This window comes from Falco cherrug, chromosome 4 (assembly GCF_023634085.1).
Source record: "Falco cherrug isolate bFalChe1 chromosome 4, bFalChe1.pri, whole genome shotgun sequence".
Lineage (NCBI taxonomy): Eukaryota > Metazoa > Chordata > Aves > Falconiformes > Falconidae > Falco > Falco cherrug.
This window is the reverse complement of record NC_073700.1, coordinates 61,885,193-61,900,578: the sequence shown is the minus strand read 5'-3', so window position 1 is coordinate 61,900,578 and position 15,386 is coordinate 61,885,193. Positions and strand designations below refer to the sequence as shown.

Below are 15,386 nucleotides of genomic sequence, written 5' to 3'. Positions count from 1 at the left end.
ATTGACCCTACATTAAAAAAAATATGACAGAATGGCAGAAGTCACTTAACAAGGGAATGCTTTATAATCAAGGTTTGTCTTCAGTGAGGACAAAGCGTATTTTGAAGACTCACTAAAATGACGGAAAGGTAGGTGGAGTTTTGATAGTTGCCCACTACTTGAGGTGGATCCTCGTACAGTGGGAGCTGGGGCTGCATTTCAGGGGTATGTAAGTATGTACCAATTCTGCTAAACAGGCTGAGATCATGTCTTTTTAAAAAAAACTCAAGTAATTTTAATTTTAGTAACTGAATTACCCTATTGCCAAATACCCAACGCAAAGCGATTAACAATTGTGAGTGTGCACCTGGGTTCTGTACAAGCATTATGGATCGCTGTAGGATAACCAACAGATGTACAACTCAAAACAAATATTTGTAAAGCCTCTGGGTTATTATTTGCAATCATTTACCTGAGTTAAAATTGGCTAATAAAGGTGTGATTCACCAAAGCACTCGACTACATGGTTTACCTGGGATTCGCAGAACCCTCAGCAGCACCCTTCATGGCAAGGAGGTGTTCCCCACCAACAGCGGAGCAGCTGATGGAGCCCAGGCTAAGGAGGGCTCAGCTGCTCTGCTGGAGTGCTGCCACTTGCATAAATAATTAAGTATTTATTCCAACATGGTTCAAACCTTCACATCCCAGATAGCTGCACACTCCCTAAGGTTAGAAATCTGGTGTCTGCATGCCTTGCTTATCCACTAAATGCAAAAGCTGAAGATCATACCAGACAAGAGAAACTAACTCTCCCATAAATTATAAAAACCTCCAGTGAAAATACATTCATCACTGTGATACTGTCCATTGGTTTCCACCTGGAATTTCATTTTTCCTCACTTCTAAGTAAGGAAAAATTAAAATTACTGTGGTTTTTACATTTTATTTTTATTGAGTAAAGAAAGTGAAACTCTTATAAAAACAAATATTAATAACAAACATACACATTTCAATTTTTGCAAAAGAATCCTGAAAAGGGAAATCATGAACTACATTTTCTTAATACATTATGCCTACTGTGACCTTCAGCTCTGAGGAAAAATGGCACAACTCATATTTTTAATTACTAACACAAAGCTCTGGATTAGTTAAAGAGCTTATCAACTCTTCAAGACTTTAGGTACTCACAACATTTTAAATGCAAAAGGTGACAATTCTCACGGTGGCACTGTTAAGAAAGCAGTGGAAATTGCATATGGTGGTTTTGAATTACACCAGGACAGAAGCTGGCATGTCCAAAGCAGTCTGAGAGGGAAGGAGGAGGTTTTGAGATGCCCACCACCACCACTCAAGAGCATAAAGGCAAACATGCAAGGACAGGCCTGGCGAAGAAGGGGCCTCACAAGGACAGGGCCAAAGAAGATGAAGAGCACTCCTTGGGCAGGTCCCCACAAGCAGGGGAGTGCCAAATGCTTTAACAGGAGACAACAGGGCACCACTGTCCTCAAAAAGCAGCATGATGATAGGGATGGTAAAAGGAGCTGCGCACAGGTAGAAACTGGCAGAATAAATATTCCGTGGGATGACTGAGGCTAATCCCAAAAGAAAATGTTATCCTCCACTGCTGCACCAGGCAGCCCATGGCCACAAGCCGGTTCCACTGCAAAATCCCACAGTTCAAACCATAAATGGATGTATTTGGCCAATACGTTCAGTACTGGACCTGCCATATGGTACAGAGCTAGCTCTAAGTTACTAAGCTTTACCCAAAACCCAGGAAAATATTTAATTTCCAAAGCTCATCGATAACCTTTCAAGAAAAGATACTGACTGGATAACTCATTTTCTATGGTGTAGTTCTAAGTGCCCTAAAGAAGTTGGGACTTCTTCTATTAATTCTTCTGAAGCACTTCAAAAACCTGCCCCCAATCTAAAGTGGGGGTGGTTGTGTCTTTGCGAGGTTACACAGCTTGCCCAGGATCTGTAAATAGCAAAGACAAACCCCCAAGCTACATCTCTCCTCCTGTTCTTCCCTTACTCCACTGTCATGAATCAGATACAATCCTGCCCCAAAGCTTTACTTCAGGAATTACAGAAATTATTGTAAAAGACTGCATATGGGAAACATACATAAATCAAAAGTTCTGGCATGACATCCAAATAATTTGGTTTTAAGAAAAATAGGGTTTCATTTAAATTCTCAGCTCCAGTTATATTCTCTCTCCTAAAAATCAAGAAACTAATTTCAAAATAACCATGATGAATAAACACTCTCTCCAGTAGAGCAGCGAATCAGGTAGATGGCTGTCTCAAAGATACCTGTTCAAAGTTTAACATCTCATCACTGTCTACAGCCCTCCAGTCTCAATCCTGACAACAGTCAATAGTTTTTATGAATAAGCATGTTCTGGAAGAGATGCTGGACTACGTGGCTGGATAAACAGGCAGATAACATGGTAGAGAAATACAAAAGAGAAATACAAAACATCCAACAGCTATTTACCACAGGTATCAGCCTAGGAGCTTGCAGTAATGTTTCTGCAGATAAGAAGAAAGATCAAAAACCAAAGTATGCAAGCAGTTTGGGTCTATTATTTTTTATAAGATTTTGTCTTTGTAAATATAAATCAAATACAAATGTACAGCACTGCCAAGGAATTAAATTATATTTGATATCTATACATTAATGTATTCCAGTAAAGCAGACTAAGAAACAAATCTAGTCATAATTCAGTCAAGAATCTGTATAGAACCATACTATTAAATTTCTATGGTATGTGAAGAACAAAACAAGTTTAAGCAATGCAGTTCTTCAAATCATATCAAAAGCAAAATGACTGCAAACTCCTAAAGCAATGTTCCTACTTTATCATTGTTACAGCTTAATAATATAGCTACATCACATAAATTGCATCTCCCTCACGTAGTATCTTTGAATCACTCAATCTGAAAAAAAAATCTCCAAATAAAATCCAAAGTGTATTACAAAGAGACTGCACTTTTATAGCAAAGGAGGTAGCAGACGGTGAAACAAGAAATAACATAATGGCATGAAGAATTATATGCATTTTGTATTGGACTTATCATTTATACGATAAACAGACAAGTGTACAAAAAAAATTGAGATACTTGATTTTTTCTCTTGAAGGGAAAAAATCTGTTGATATAGGGTAACTAGCTGGAAGACACATGGATTTTTTAGTAATCACAAAAGGGACCGAAGTAGACAGTAACAGCTAAAATGTATCTCATACTATGAAATGCCTTTTCAATTTTGGAATGTTAGAAGGTGCAGATCTGCTTTAATTGTAAATAGGGTAAAGATACTCAGAATCCTACACAACAGGCACATTATCACTACAAAAATTTGCCAACGAAATTCAGCTTTGTCCTTCCTGGATCTCATCCAGAAGGAGTAGTGGACTACATAATTTTTTTCACTTGTAATTAAAAAAAAAAGTCAGATTTCTCTTCTTCTCAATTAGGTATTTTTCTGCAAATCTTTCTTTTCAAAAAAAGAACAAGGGAAACATCAGGGGCAATTAATTTCCTTCAAGTAATCTACCACACTGATACAATTTTTGTACCCTTAATTCTATGACGACTCCAACATTCATGACCTGCTTGCTGCTGTTCTACTTCGCCACAGTGTCTGAGTACTTCTCTGTTGACTTCAGTTATTTTAGTGATTTTCCCACAACAAGAGACTCTTCAGTTGTCCAGCTGATTTGCTATAAATTTTCATGGATTATAGGCCACCTCCCTGACATCCTCCCTATTGCTTGTTATATCTTGTTTCCTGCAGTCGTGGGAAAGGGATACAGGACATTTCATCTGTCTCTGCCTGATTTTCTTGGTGGTCCTTACTTCCTTTTATTTCCCATTTTCCAGCATCTCAAAATGCCCAAAGAATTTCTAAAAAGCAGTACCAATGAATAAATTACAAATCACCCCAAAATCGCTTTGAAAGTTTAGTGCGTATAGGGAACATGAAAATGCTAAATATGAGGAATAAAAAATAAACTCACTTCTGTTTTTAATTGGCAACAGCTAGAAGAAAGCAAGCAAGAGAAGTACATATTGGAAAGCAAATTTGAATATTTTAAAATATTTTTTTTACTTTTTACTGGGAATGTTTTAGCTGCCATTTCAAGATGCTTCATGAGAAAATATGAAGAATAATTGTATGTCTCCATTTATTAATTTATAAAAATACTATTTTTAATAATTTAAAATCTTATACAAAGTTTTCTTCTCAGTCTTTTTCTTGTTGTTTTTCTTCAGAAAAGGAAAATCTTGCGTAAAATCTGTGCAACTTTTTTTTGAGAAAGAAAAAAGACTGCCTGGCCTGATAAGCACTCTAGAAGAATCCACTAAAAGTCTAAGAAATAGAAAAGCTGAGCTGCGGGAAGACTGCACTATTTTGGTAACAAGTCTCCTGTCTCATGTGCCACCCCTATCTGTTTTAAGCAGAAATGACAATGCACGGCCAGCTGCTGACAGCCAGCTTCAACGGTATAGCAAATAAATTTGTTTAAGAAGGTCTCTCCTGCAGGTATGTCCAAGGTAAATTCCTGGCAGTGTACAGACGTGCTGTGACACCAGGAGAAGTTTCTTAACCTCAGTTAAAAAAAGGTATCATAGCTGTATTCTTTAGCAGTTCATAAATTGCCTTCACCTTTGTAAAATGGAAAAAACCTCAACATGTATATTTTGATTATAGTACTCTCCAGGGATTCTTGAAAGATGGGTATTCAGATTCAATGAGAGAACACTGAAGAAGCCACTCCTGTTTAATTACACTCAAGAAAGAAATCCAAGAGGGTGTTTCCAAGTGTAGGGCTCATGTTCTGTAGCACAAGCACCCTCTGCGCTGAAGTCTGAAACCTGACAGTGTCTGTAAGAACAACAATATTCAGTTCTCTAAAAAACTATGAGGGGAGGTCCAGGTTTTGTCGCAGCGGATGCCTCAGTCAGTGATGACAACAGAACTACTGATGCCACGGCGAAAAGTAAAGACTGGGCTATGAGGAAATTTAAATTGAAATACATTCCAGTCTTCCCAGAGAGGAGACATTCCCTTTGAACAAAGCAATAGTAGTAGAATACTAGTAAGAGAATTGCTAGCAAGATTTGTTGTCTCTTGGTGTAGATTTTAAGGAAGATTATTTCATTGAGGAAGACAATACTATTTATCGTGACATTCTTTCACAACTTATTAGCAGTTCCTCAATTTCACAATCACACTAATTTAGTTATCAAGTACAACATTTGCTACCTTTAATGTAGTACTTTCTTTAAAACTAATTTGAAATCATAGTGGTTTTCATGATTTATATGGCTTAGGCACAGTTTCATTTCCTGCTAGTAAAGAGGTATCATCAACTTGAAATTCCAGCCATTTTTACAGAGCCATCAAACAATTTAGTGCATTAAATCTGCTTGCCTTTCAGTTTTGCACTTACCTTCATTTTTATCAAAACCACTTTCTCTCCGTCTGTTGCTCCCACAAAAATAATATGCACAATTTCTTACTTCTAATTTTTTATTCTTCTAGTGCTAGAAGTATTGGCATATTACCTCCATCTGCTTCTGGTCTTAGCAGACCTGTCCTCAGAGTAAAATGGAAGTATTTGCCTTAGCAACTGTTCCCCGCTAATTTATACTCCAAATGCCTAATATAGCAAAGTGCTGATACTGCTGTTTTACAGGGAGGAAATCATGCCATAGAGAAGTATATTCAAAATCTGTTACAAGCACGAAAGTGAGACAGCATGACTGGTAAATCATTTCAGAAACCTGATGAGTTATTCTCACCTGCTCCATACAGAGCTGCTGAAGCCAGTGGTGGCCAGTGCACAGCTCCTGAACCACTCCTGGCTCAAAATATTTCACCTGTGGTTCCCATGAGGCTGCCAGTCATTTATCTGGCAACAAGGCCATGCTGATGCAGCCGTGGCTGAATAAATTCAAATTATTGGATTTGGAAGAAACAAGTTAACAAGGGTTGCTGAAGCAAACATCACCCTAGCACTCAACACTGAGACAAGTCCTGACCCACTTTCGGGAACCCTCAACTCTCCCAAGCATACGATATGGGGGGGGTTAGCTTTTATTCATATAGGAATTTTAGTCTGTAATCCATAGGGTGAGCAAGTTTGGTCATACTTGCCCTATACAGTAAACACTGAAAAGCAGCCATGACATGACACGCATCTAATATAGACATCATGACAGGTTCTTCCACCTGCAAATGCTAATGATTAGAAACTACAGCGTAGCTTCCGATCTGCATTTACTCAGCCTGGCTGTATACACCAATATTGGTCTGTGCCTTAAGTGGCTTTTTACTCTCTTCCATAGCCATCTCCTTCTAGACACATTTATAGAGATCATAAGAACCATAGGGACTGATCAAAGACACATCCACTGATTCTTTGAGTATCACATGAAGCTACTCAAATACATGGGATATTCGTAGGCTAAAAATGGAGAAAGCAACAAGAGGTAACAGCATAGTTTCAGCCTAGAATGCTAGAGAAATGTCAACATCTAATTCACAACAAATCTCAATTGTATCTTATTAATATAAGCAGACTGTAAATAAGTTATAAAGATTAGACATTTTTACTGACTCAGCAAACAGACCTCCATGTTTCAAGCAGGTTCTTTCTCTAAATCAAACTCTGACTAGGATCGGGTACATTAAGAGGAAACTTGAGAATCTTTTACTTTGAAGACAACATGAAGTATCCTGGGTCTTCCCTGGGGAGCCTTTTTGTTGTGCCTAAGAGAAGGAATCCTAAGGAGAAATGTGTCCTAAGCTTGGAGGCTCTCAAGGTTGGTGTCAGCTAATTGAATCCTTGGAGGGAATGGTCTCTAGCCTGTGGGATCAGGAACAAACTTCAACTGAGGAAGTTACAGGAATTAATTTAAAGGAAACAGACCACATGACTGTTCTCCTGCCTGAAAAATTTACTGTAATCCACTCTAAGTGATGGGGCAGAGAAAAGCCAACAAGCTGGGCCAAGAGCTCCTCTCGTACCTACAGCACACACATCCAACATGGTCCAGTGTCCCTCCTCAACATTTTTGAAAAAGCAAGGAGAGAAAAGTGGTGTCTCTGTGGTGAGTAGCAGCTGGATAAGGCTACTAGTGTTTTTTCTGCAAAGCATCTTGACTAAAGATCCTGCGGCCTTGAATGCTTTTATGCTCACAGCACTCTGTAAGATTCATTTTTGAAATGTTTTCATTTTATAGCTGGGGAACCAATACACAAAAAGCTGTGTTTGGAAGGCCCAGCGGAGGTACCCAACTTCAGCACCACAATTGCCAGGGTGTGCAATTTCAGAAGTCTGACAAGTGGGTTTTAGCCTCTGCCCCCAGTGAAATCAAAATAATTACATCCAACAACTAACAATATCCAGGCTATTCTGCTGTGAATAGTCCTGGGCATCTCCAGTTAGCTTACAGCTCAATGCATTATTTTGGTGACTTCATGCAAAACAGAAATAGTCCCCATCACAAATTTCTACTACAGGCAAAAATAGCATGAGCACATTAAGCTGCTTTCGCTTGTCACCCCTGATGAACTTCATATGGCAACCAGACCAAAAGCCCCCGCTGAGCCCCCTAAGCTGAATGTGAAACGGAAATATCACAAAAAAACACCGCCAGCATCCCAGAACATGACTCACACTGCTTAAGTACCAAATCATTACACTTAGAAGATTCTCGTCTGGAGATTTTGTATGGATAGATCAAGCACTCTGAAACTACATTTGCTGAAGAAAGTAGACTGAGCGCCAGGGCTCCAAACTTGGTACAGCCTCCTCCTGTGCTGGTTAACTTCAGGCAAGTCACTGCATATCTCTGTATTACCATTTCCAAATGCAAAACTAATTACACTAATCCCCTTTGTGTAGCACTTAAACATCTATGGATGAAAATAATTATCCTAAGAACTATTTATGTTACTACAGCACAGCACCACAATACTATGTGGAAAGCCAGGGCCACGTCTCTTCTGTTAGTCTATCCCTCCTGACAAGTATGAATGCCAAGTTCAGAAATTACTACAAAATGCTGTTTATAATTGATGGACCTTCCTGCACAGAGTAAAATGGGGAAATGCTAAGGGAAAACCACTGAAACAACACAGGGAATGCTGTTAACTGTTCTAAGGGCCAGATTTTCAAAGATGTCTGAAGACAAGAGATGAGGTCCATACGTGGTGGGATTTTCAGAACTAATGTTTATTCAAAGTCCCACTAAGATCAATGGCAGCTAAGTACTGCAGCCTTTGCAGACAGTCCCTGCAACTTTAATCACCTTAACCATTGAAAATCTGACCCCAAGTAAACAAACTAAGACATTGTTTAATGTTACTTGTATGACAATTGTGGAAAATTTTTTTAGACAGAAATGTGACTTTTAAATTGCAGTTTAGCAATTCATAAATGCTAATGAAATCCCATGCTGTCTGCCCTGTGATAATTTTTTCCTATTAAAAGCTTGTTCTTTTTTTAACTTAATAAGTACATCACTAGTCTAAGCACATTCATTGTTCAAAGTTTAAATTTATAGTTCAAATAGAAAGAGAGGTCGCTTACCAGTAACCGGAATTCTTTCAGACATGAGTTCTTCATGTATATTCAAACTAATGAGCTATCTACATGTCCCTTCACTTAAGACTAGTCTTATATCTTTGCAGTGAGTAAGTACATGAGATACAGACTGTGCCACTTCAGTTTCCCCCAAATCATACAAATAAAACTCAGGGAACTTCCAAAAATTCTGAGAGGGAACAAAGTAATCAAAAAGAAAACATAAATGTGAACTTTACTTTACATAAAAGTAAAAAAAAAAATATATATCCTATTGGTAAATCACCTTTGTCTCTTTTGAAGTGACAGTGCACAAGTACAGTTTATCACAGCAACTTAAACAACTACACCTGGTCACTAAGTACCAGAGGTTCTGGAGTCTTTTGTACAAACCACTCTAACACTTCTTTACCAATATATATGTTTGAGTAATGTTACAGCACATGGTGAAGGTAGGGATGGAGCTCCAGGTAGCATCATCCCCAGCATCTCCACTATTTCTTAACAATGTTGTGTGCACTGGAGTATTCTGTAGTAACAGCAGGAGATTCATCGTAGCAGTCTGATAGCAAATTTTGACACAGTCTCCAATTGACTTTGACAGGCTGTGTGGGAATGGCTGCACTGTTAAACCCTTCAGAAAACACACATGAATAGCCTGAAGCGTTTAAATGTGTGAATATAGAAGTAGACAACCCCCAGCATAAAAGTATAAAAAACAATTTCTGCTTTAAAGGCAGAACACCAGAAATAAAATTTGGAGATTAAATAAAACCTGCTGATTAAAAAGTATAATTCTACCATGATGTGAGGCAGAAAATGAAGAAGAACATATGCATCTCCTGCAAAAGCCTCTGAGGAAGTGGCTTTGATGAAAGCAGAAGTAGTAAACACAAAGCCCAAGACCTTAATGAGGCTAAGTGAGAGTTCAAACTCGTTTAGCCTTAAGCAGATATTCCATAACAGCTTTAATAAATGATACAGAAGAAAAAAACCCAAAAAACCAATGGTAAGAAGCCACATGGATCTCATTCCCAGAATGCGCAGCACGTGGGTGCTGGATGGTTTTCCTCGTTGAAGTATTCCTGCTTCTTTCCATAAAAAAAGCCGACAGATGACAAAAAAACAGAGCCAACTAGACAGACACCACTAAATGGGTAAGATGCCCTTCGGCCCCACAGCGCTGAAGGATGTATTTTCAGTGCTTTCACTCACACACGACAGGCTGACTGCTACCACAAAGACTTGATATGGCATTTTCAGTGGGCATGATCCAGGAGAAAGGTAACCTTATTTAAGCTGGGTTACACGGGAGCTGGAAGAGGTCAGAATAAGTGATCGGTGTAGTTCTGCTAGAGAAGAGCTTAACATATCTGTGACCTAAAGTGAAAAATATTTTTGTTTAAATTCTTTCCAAAAACAATGCCAAGACAGATATTCCAAAAAAAGTTAAATAGACCAAAATAAAATTAGAAAGAACCACAACTTTCAAAAGAACATGCATTGTCCTAAATCTTTTGCGTAAGTACATAGTACATTATGTACTACTTTCATTAGCAAATGAAGTCATGTAAAAACAACTAACAATAAGAAACATCAATGTTAATAGGCAAACTCCAAGATATTTTCAAAACCATTTTTTTCCATTTCTAGAAAAATAAAACAAACAAACCCCCACCAAATTCTCTTTTTGTGAACAATCTATTTGAGACAAGTATGATTTCACTCACAAGTACTATTCAAAAACATTTTTCTTGAAAGCATTTTGAAAATGAAAACTGTTTAGAACTTTTTCCCATGTACTTCTAAAATCTGTGTGAAATGGGTACATCTGGGCTGTGGAAGAAGTGTCCCTAAGCAGGCTTATGTATTTTTGGAAGAACAATGGGACAGTTCTTGTAAATATTAGACCGCTATGGTTATGCAATATAGTCTAATACTGGATTATTTTGAACTCGTTTGGAAATCTATTCAAGGTTAACATTGATTATTAATATCAATCAGTTTTAAGAGTAAGCCTGCAGCTTTGAAGTTCGTATTTCTACAGAACACCTCTCCACAACAGGATGTGGCTTGGGTTCTTTTTTTCACCTACCTGTTACTCTACAGTAACACACAGCAAACTCTTCCTACCATAAATTAAGCAGGATCCTGAGTGACTGAGTGGTAAAGGATAAAATGTGCCTTTGTATGTTGAAGAGGAACATTTCTACACCAGCAGATGATTGCCACGTGACGGCCACATGCAGATTTGTGATTGCCTAAGTCCTGCTGACATGTATACACACCACCACATAAACTGACTCCCCTTCCCTTGTTGATACACATGTAAAATCCATGCCAAATAACCCTGTAAAACTATATATATATAGTTTTAACTACAATACAAACAGGTATTATTCCTCCTACCAGTGAATTATATACATTCCTGCTGCACAATATATCATATGTTTAACAGTGCACACTACTCAGTAACTTAACCCATGGTGTACCAGCTTTTGCAGGAGTATCTTCTACAAAGCATTCTTGAATTACACCTCCTCCCTTTTCTCATCCTTCTTAGATCTACCTAGTTTTCTCCCCTCTCTGCTTTGTCTACATCACCCCTTTGCTGTCTTCTTTTACACTTGCACGTCATGGATTGCACTTTGTCTTCTATTTAATAAACTCTGGAAACCTACCTCTGCTACGAATGCTATTACCGAATGTGCCACTTTGTATTTTTTGTGTACTGTATCATGCCACGCAATATTTATTCTTGCACAAATACTAAATGTAATTTGGAGCAGGGATTTTTCTAACTTTCTTATCCTGTGCTGTTACTTTGTAAACTGCCAAGTACATATGCATTACTATGTAAATAAACAACAGTAACAAAATCCAGATGAAACTTTACAGAAATGTAGGTAGTCAGAATGTAATAACCCAAACTGCAACTTGGCCAGGACAAGAGGTCAAGCATCCTTACTCTTATGGAAAGTGCCAACGTGTCATACAAATGGCTTGGATGAGTCAAAATCACTACATAAATACATACTTTAAATGAAATTTACACATGCAGTACTACACCATCATCTATCGCTTTTTAATTATCTAGCATACCTGTCAAGGGTGATAGGGCCTCATTAGCAAACACCTTCTCAAGGCTACCTCCCATTGCAACTTGCTGTAGCCTGAGATGCAGGAAGTAAAGGTCATCATTTAAATTCCTGACAAAGTGATTGTAAAGCAGCACATTCTGCCTGAGATGTGGGGTTCTTGCAACAATGGCTAATCGGCAGCTCTCCATCAAGTTTGGCAGTTCAGTTAATTTCATTAATTCAGTGGAACTTGGAAGAAATGCTCAAAAACAGGGTTGTAATTTCAAACCTGTCAAGAGCTCGGTTGTTTCTTAAGCTTCATAATATAGACATGAAAAGGTCTGCAATGAATTGTAATACCGTACTTCACTTATTTGTTTGATAATCATCTGCCCACCATACCCGCCAGAATGGACTGAACTCAATGGGCAGCTGTTAACTCCCCTGTGCAGGAGGGCTTCAGCCTGCTTCACCCATGTAGCTAAACACCCTTCCCCTTGACAACTCCTAAAACAGTAATTCAGCCACCCAAAACCTTTTTCAATATGCATCTTCAGCTCCTGAAAAAAACCTGCATGTATGTTGCGTTAACACTGACTTTTTCCTTTTATTATCGCTCAATTCTCATTCACCTTTGCCCTGCAACTGGGTTTCAGCACCATCTTTTTTTAACCTTGCTGAGCTGCCTTCCATAACCCTATTTACCAGTAAAGAAATACACACTGTGGACACAGCACGGTGGTCTAGTTTCAACACTCTTCCAAAAGAAAGAGAGCAAAAGTATCAGATCCCTATTTAACCTGCCTTGCTGCCCTGAGGTTTACTCAGCAATGGGATGGCAGTCATAAAACCTTTAGTCAAGTCCCTCCTCTACAGTCGGACTCCTCATATATATATATATATGAGTGTTACCTGAGGAAAGTAATCACATCCTACAGTGCCCAGATTAAAGTATAACAAGAAGTTGTACAAAAATTGTCACAGACTAATACAATAAAGCAAAGGGGCTATTCAATAGTCTGAGTGTGAAACCATTGAATAATTTGCTTATTAAGAAAACACTGCAATTAAGATGAACAACTGGCCCCTTCCCCTGTTTAGTCTCTCTGCTGAAGGTAAACTGAGAGATACTTAAAACGATCATAACCGCTCATTTGACAAAGCTTTCATGTACATCAGGAAAGCACAAGGAAATAAGCCAAGGGATCCAGGCGCAGACAGAAGGAATCTCTGGATTCTTAGTTTTCATTTAACAAGAGGGTAATACAATTCCCATCTTGTATGAAACATGACTTTCTCGTTCTACCTGCATTCAGACAGACTAAAATAATATCTCAGAAGAGCATAAACGTTCCTTTTCATCTCTATAGGGAATATAACTGAAAAGCACGTGGGTGACCCTTTAAAAAACTCTGCTGCCAACTGCATCATCACCAAATAATTTACAAAATACTATCCTAATTGCATACCAATAAGTGGTTTATTTCACTGTGAGTAGCTCCCTCTCCAAAAATACAGGACATTTAAGAGCATCACAGCAATCTTTTCCTCTGCTTTTCACTGCCACACATTAGCTGCTACCACATTTATTTCCCTTTTTATATATCTAGATCACTGGGCTTCTACTATTGCAGCACTTACAGCCTAGGAAATTAGCTTCCCACTACTGCTGGATACCTAAAATACACACTTTTCCCACACTTTTACATGATTATACTTAAAGAATAAGCAATTTTTTAGAGTATTTTTTAATTTCAGAAAGTTATTTGGGGTTATAATTTTAAAATGTGGCTTTCTTTTTTATGCTCACAAACTACGTCTCTTATATGAAAATATTTAATAGCAAGCTGCTGCCTAATTAGATGACTTCATGTTGCAAAATTCTGAATTTAAAAGCAAAACAACTGCCAAAGAAGATCAAAAGCAGATTTTTTTCCTTTGTTTGCTATGATGTGCATTTTTTTCTACTTATATTATGTACAGAAAAAAAAAAACCAAAAACCAAGAGTTGAATGATAAGACCGTGAATTCACATTGTTTTTCTTTATACTGTTTATAAGTTAACTGGGATGTGTGTAGCTTGTTTGGCTTTGTTGTTTGTTTGTTTGTTTTTCAGAAGTGACATTTAGAAGCCAATAACCCAAAGTATATTACTGAACTCCTTAACAGTGTCCGATAGGTAGATGACCTAGCTGCAGTGTGATTAAATAATCTAACTGCTAGATCAACGAATGCAGCATGAATTAAAATGGCTGCAAGCTTCTCCAAGCATAAGATTAGAGATCCAAAAAAAGGTTTCTCTTACTTTTTATTTTACATTTCAAAGAAAATGTAACCATTTATTAAAAAAAGTAAAAAATCCATGTTTCCCTGACAGAAATAATACAGTATTATTCTAATATATGGTGACTAAACCATATATTTTTAATGTCAAAGATGTGACTACATTTTGCCATTCTCATACTGACTACCCTCATTCAAGGAAAAAGCACTCTCTGCTCAAGAAACATAATGGTGTTAGGATCTGGTCCAAAGCGAACTGTTATCTCACGCGTGAAGATAATGAATGTTAATTTAAAATAATGTTCTTTCAACTCCAGGGTTTTTTTTTTCATATAATCAATCAGGCCTGAAAATGTGTGCATGCGCTCTCACTCTCGCACACTCTCTCTCCCTGTCACTCATCCATAAACACTTCATTATATATTCTCACTCCCAGATATTGAGGAAAAAAATCTTCCGCAGGTGTAAACTAATATTGCTCCACTAAAGTCAACAGTGCTGCACCAAATTTGGTTAGCAAAGACACTGATCCTCTCGCACATACACTGTGACATGTGTACCTTGACTTTCTCTTAATGCGCATTTCATGCCAAACTCTCCCTTTCTTCTTTTCATATGTGTGTTTCCCGGCTCTTATTTGTACTCAACCGACAACTGCTATGGCCTTTCATTAACTCTCCCCTCAAGGTCTCTTATCTCCATCAAATACTGTGCAGACAGGCAGGTATACATGGTTCTTTTCTGCAGCTGAGGAAGGCGCTCTCGGTAAATGCCAGAAGCGTACTGCAGTGGGAGGCTGCAAGGCATTCAGAGAGGACAGAACAGGCTTGACCTAAAAAGGAGTAGGTTTTAACATTATTCGCTAAAATGTTCAGTTATTACAGTAAATGGAATTTAAAACATTCCAAAATCGAGCAAATAAAAATTCTGTATATGTAAAAGCTGAAACCATAATGTAAATTATTAGTTAGGGCACTAGTATGGGGAAATGTGTTCTATAGCTTTCTACATCAGAATACTTTCTACATCAGTATTCTATAGCTTTCTACAAACAGCCATACTATTGGCTGATTTTTGACACCTTTTTAGGAGACATTTGAGATTAGCAGTGGCTGGCGACAAGACTCTGGATTACGTGACATGCTAGTTTTACCAAGAAAGGCAATTCTCGTGAAAGAAGAGCCAAGCAGCAATTTGGATACCATTCCTTCCCACTGGCCCAGGAAACACTGTAACTGCTTACCCAATAACTTGGCAGAGCAAACCACTTTCTCCTTCTAGGCTCCTTGGCACACCTGTACTCAAAGCATCTGAGCCATCAATCAGCTTTCACTGATATTTATCAATATTTCCTGTACCACTATAGGAGAAAAAAAATCATTCAATTTTATCAAAAGCTACACGCCTTCAGAAATTAGTGCTACCAATTAAGCTTACG

At 38.0% G+C, this 15,386-nt stretch overlaps 1 protein-coding gene across 8 annotated transcripts in view; it reads right to left on the bottom strand.

The window, feature by feature from the left end:
• ZMYND11 (zinc finger MYND-type containing 11) overlaps positions 1-15,386 on the bottom strand; it is a 106,343-nt gene that overhangs the window by 81,497 nt on the left and 9,460 nt on the right. The window contains exon 1 of one of the 8 annotated variants that reach the window (XM_055707019.1): positions 5,445-5,467. The exons of the other annotated variants lie outside the window; for them this stretch is intronic. The gene's annotated coding sequence lies outside the window, so the exon portion shown is untranslated. Of the gene's footprint in view, positions 1-5,444; positions 5,468-15,386 lie in introns of those variants that run through there. 8 annotated transcript variants of the gene reach the window in all.